This window comes from Pseudophryne corroboree, chromosome 6 (genome assembly GCF_028390025.1).
Source record: "Pseudophryne corroboree isolate aPseCor3 chromosome 6, aPseCor3.hap2, whole genome shotgun sequence".
NCBI classification, from domain to species: domain Eukaryota; kingdom Metazoa; phylum Chordata; class Amphibia; order Anura; family Myobatrachidae; genus Pseudophryne; species Pseudophryne corroboree.
The window spans coordinates 717,840,224-717,845,563 of NC_086449.1; positions in this window are offsets into that span (position 1 = coordinate 717,840,224).

A 5,340-nucleotide genomic window follows, 5' to 3' on the forward strand; every position below is an offset into this window, starting at 1 on the left:
TACCAATTTCAGACATTGCCGATTGGTCTCTCCACGGCTCCGAGAATATTTACCAAGGTAATGGCGGAAATGATGGTACTCCTGCGGAAGCAAGGGGTCACAATTATCCCATACTTGGACGATCTCCTCATAAAGGCGAGGTCAAGAGAGCAGTTGCTGATCAGCGTAGCACGTTCTCTGGAAGTGTTACGGCAACACGGCTGGATTCTAAATATTCCAAAGTCGCAGTTGATTCCTACGACTCGTCTGCCCTTCATGGGCATGATTCTGGACACAGACCAGAAAAGGGTTTATCTCCCAATAGAGAAAGTTCAGGAACTCATGACACTGGTCAGGGACCTATTAAAACCAAAACAGGTGTCAGTGCATCACTGCACTCGAGTCCTGGGAAAGATGGTGGCATCATACAAGGCCATTCCCTTCGGCAGGTTCCATGCAAGGACTTTTCAATGGGACTTACTGGACAAATGGTCCAGATCACATCTTCAGATGCATCGGTTAATCACCCTATCCCCCAGGGCCAGGGTGTCTCTCCTGTGGTGGCTGCAGAGTGCTCACCTTCTCGAGGGCCGCAGATTTGGCATTCATGACTGGGTCCTGGTGACCACGGATGCAAGCCTTCGAGGGTGGGGAGCAGTCACACAGGGAAGAAATTTCCAAGGTCTGTGGTCAAGTCAGGAGACTTGCCTTCACATCAACATCCTGGAACTAAGGGCCATATACAACGCCCTACGTCAAGCGGAGATCCTGCTTCGCGACCAACCGGTTCTGATTCAGTCAGACAACATCACTGCTGTGGCTCATGTAAACCGACAAGGCGGCACAAGGAGCAGGGTGGCAATGGCGGAAGCCACCAGAATTCTGCGCTGGGCGGAGAATCACGTAAGCGCACTGTCAGCAGTGTTTATCCCGGGAGTGGACAAATGGGAAGCAGACTTCCACAGCAGGCACGACCTCCACCCGGGAGAGTGGGGACTTCATCAAGAAGTCTTCACGCAGATTGCAAGTCGGTGGGAACTGCCACAGGTGGACATGATGGCATCCCGCCTCAACAAAAAGCTACAGAGGTATTGCGCCAGGTCAAGAGACCCTCAGGCGATAGCTGTGGACGCCCTGGTGACACTGTGGGTGTTCCAGTCGGTCTATGTATTTCCTCCCCTTCCTCTCATACCCAAGGTGCTGAGAATCATAAGAAAAAGAGGAGTGATAACAGTACTCACTGTTCCGGATTGGCCAAGAAGGACTTGGTATCCAGATCTGCCAAAAATGCTCACAGAGGACCCGTGGCCTCTTCCTCTAAGACAGGACTTGTTGCAACAGGGGCCCTGTGTTACAATCCTGAGCACTCATGTTTTGTTATTGTTATAATTACCTTTGCTTCAGTTTGTGGAACTACAGGTCACAGCTAGCTCATGCATAGTTGTCTCCCAGTGCCTTTGCTCCTGCACTCAGCAACTGACTTCACAGGTGTCTGGATTCTGTAATTACAGCTCGTTACCTGAAAACTACTATTCAGCTTGTCAGCCTGCTCAGTCTGCACTGCAGCTGCATGTTATATCAATTACTGGGGGCCTGTCTGGTGCTCACAACTGATTGGTCCAGCCTGTTCTTTTAAGCCTCTCAATCCCAAGAAGCTTTGCCAGTTATAGCTACTCCATGTGGTGTTCTGCTCTCTGGTTCCTCTCTGGTCTCAGTTCATCTGTCCAGTGGGTATTGCCTTGTTCCAGTATTGAATTCCAGCTTCAACATCTTGCTGAAGACTTTAGTCTGCCGACTGCCGTTACCCTGTCTCCAAGTGTCTGCACCCCAGTCCGTCCGTGTGCCGCTACCTCCTGTGTCACCCCTGGAGTGCCTGCTGCTGTTCCATCTCCACAGCCCCAGCGTACCATCTGGCCGTGTGCACCCTGCCACCTTCTCCAGTTCCTGTTCGTTCCTGTGTATCCCTGCGGCTGATCATATACAACACCTCTACCATAACTCTAGTCGAGTTCAGGTATCAAGTGACCCAGACAGGGGGCCGCGACCTGCACGTCGGAAGCCGCGAAGCCCATATCCCCTTGCGGGGTTCCCTGGTGAAAACCTTCCGGCGTGTTAGACTACGCGCCTCTGTTCTGGGTAACGTCAACCACTTGGTACCTGATCCCGAATTCCGGATTCTGCACCAGTTCCTGACACCCTGTCTGTTCCAAGACTTACCGCGGCTACGTTTGACGGCATGGCGGTTGAACCTAGCAAAGAAAGGCATTCCGGATGAGGTCATTCCTACGCTGATAATGGCTAGGAAGGACGTGACAGCTCAACATTATCACCGTATATGGCGAAAATATGTTGCTTGGTGTGAGGCCAGAAATGCCCCTACGGAGGAATTCCAGCTGGGCCATTTCCTTCACTTCCTACAGTCAGGAGTGACTTTGGGCCTAAAATTGGGTTCCATTAGGGTCCAGATTTCGGCCCTATCAATTTTCTTTCAAAAAGAGCTTGCTTCTCTACCTGAAGTTCAGACGTTTGTAAAGGGAGTGCTGCATATTCAGCCCCATTTTGTGCCTCCAGTGGCACCTTGGGATCTTAACGTGGTGTTGAGTTTCCTGAAATCCCACTGGTTTGAACCACTCAAAACGGTGGAATTGAAATATCTCACGTGGAAGGTGGTCATGCTACTAGCCTTGGCTTCGGCTAGGCGTGTGTCAGAATTGGCGGCTTTGTCACATAAAAGCCCCTATCTGGTTTTCCATGCGGATAGAGCAGAATTGAGGACCCGTCCACAATTCCTGCCGAAAGTGGTTTCATCTTTTCATATAAACCAACCTATTGTGGTGCCTGTGGCTACTACTGACTTGGAGGATTCCGAGTTGCTTGATGTGGTCAGGGCTTTGAAGGTTTATGTAGCCAGAACGGCTAGGGTCAGGAAAACAGAGTCTATGTTTATCCTGTATGCTTCCAACAAGCTTGGTGCTCCTGCTTCAAAGCAAACTATTGCTCGCTGGATCTGTAACACGATTCAGCAGGCTCATTCTGCGGCTGGATTGCCGCTGCCAAAATCAGTTAAGGCCCATTCCACTAGGAAGGTGGGCTCTTCTTGGGCGGCTGCCCGAGGGGTCTCGGCATTACAGCGGTGCCGAGCGGCTACTTGGTCAGGTTCAAACACTTTTGCAAAGTTCTATAAGTTTGATACCCTGGCTGAGGAGGACCTTGTGTTTGCTCAATCGGTGCTGCAGAGTCATCCGCACTCTCCCGCCCGTTTGGGAGCTTTGGTATAATCCCCATGGTCCTTACGGAGTCCCCAGCATCCACTAGGACGTTAGAGAAAATAAGATTTTACTTACCGGTAAATCTATTTCTCGTAGTCCGTAGTGGATGCTGGGCGCCCGTCCCAAGTGCGGACTTCTTCTGCAATACTTGTATATAGTTATTGCTGCAATAAGGGTTATGTTATAGTTGCATCAGGGTTGAACTGATGCTCTGTTGTTGTTGTTCATACTGTTGACTGGGTAAGTTTATCACAAGTTATACGGTGTGATTGGTGTGGCTGGTATGTATCTTGCCCTGGATAACCAAAATCCTTTCCTTGTACTGTCAGCTCTTCCGGGCACAGTTTCTCTAACTGAGGTCTAGAGGAGGGACATAGAGGGAGGAGCCAGAGCACACCAGAATCTAAATTCTTTCTTAAAATGCCCATGTCTCCTGCGGAGCCCCTCTATTCCCCATGGTCCTTACGGAGTCCCCAGCATCCACTACGGACTACGAGAAATAGATTTACCGGTAAGTAAAATCTTATTATTCCACACACAGCAATGTTCCTGACACATTATTACACACACCACAATGCCCATGACACATTATGCCATGCACTGCAATGCCCCTGACACATTATTCCACACACAGTAATGCCTGTGACACATTATGTCACACACCGCAATGCCCGTGACACATTATGCCACACACCATAATGCCTGTGACACATTATGCCACACACCATAATGCCCGTGACACATTATGCCACACACCATAATGTCTGTGACACATTATGCCACCTACTGCAATGCCCTTGCTAAATTATGCCACACACTGCAATGCCCATGATACATTATGTCACACACCATATTGCCCATTACACATTATGCCCCACCGTAAGGCTTCTAATTACTTATAAGTTACCTGCTCATTGCCAGGGGTCTCCTGCTCATTGTCAGGGGTTTCATGCTGGTTGTCAGGGGTTCCACGTTCATTGCCAGGGGTTTCATGCTCATTGCCAGGGGATTCACGCTCTGGGTATCGTGCTTGTTGCCTGGGGTGTGATGCTCAGGGTGCCATGCCTGTTGCCAGGGGTTGGGCCTGGGTCAGTTCGGACCTGAATCCCTGGGTGTTGGAAATAGTTTCCCAGGGTTACAAATTGGAATTCGAGGAGGTGCCCCCACGCCGATTTTTCAAATCGGCCCTACCAGCTTCCACATCGGAAAGGGATATAGTGTTAGCTGCAATTCAAATGCTGTGTATACAGCAAGTGATAATCAAGGTTCCCCTGCACCAGCAGGGAAGAGGTTACTACTCAACCCTATTTGTGGTCCCGAAACCGGCTATTTTTAATCTGAAATCCCTAAACCTGTACATAAAAAGGTTCCGGTTCAAGATGGAATCGCTGAGAGCGGTCATTGCAAGCCTGGAAGGGGGGATTTTATGGTGTCTCTGGACATAAAGGATGCATACCTTCATGTCCCCATTTATCCACCTCATCAGGCGTACCTCAGATTTGTGGTACAGGATTGTCATTACCAATTTCAGACGTTGCCGTTTGGTCTCTCCACGGCTCCGAGAATATTTACCAAGGTAATGGCGGAAATGATGGTACTCCTTCAAATTCAAAATGGAATCTCTCAGAGCGATAATAGCCAACATGGAGCGATAATAGCCAACATCAAGCGACCCGGTATGCGGCTGTGAGCGACGGGTTGGCGACCACCAGGGCCAGATTAAGGCAACGAACGTGTGGGGGCCCCCACTACTAAAACTTGCGGCCAAAGACCCCCCCCCCGTGCACGGGCGGGTCGGCGTGCACTCGCACACTCACATACACACACAGTCACTCACACACACAAAATGACTCACACACACATACTCACCCACATACGGAGCAGCAGCTTTACAGCAGCGCACGCCGGCGGCTCAGTCAGTGTCTCGCGGGGTAGTGAAGTGAAATCCCGTGAGACACTGACTGAGCTGCCGGCGTGCGTTACTGAGTAACACGTTAGGGGCCCCCACAGACAGCGTTTTAAATTGGAGTAGTCTCTGTGAGCAGCGGCCGAGGAGCTCCGTGTACACTTTGTACACGGAGTTCCTCGGCGG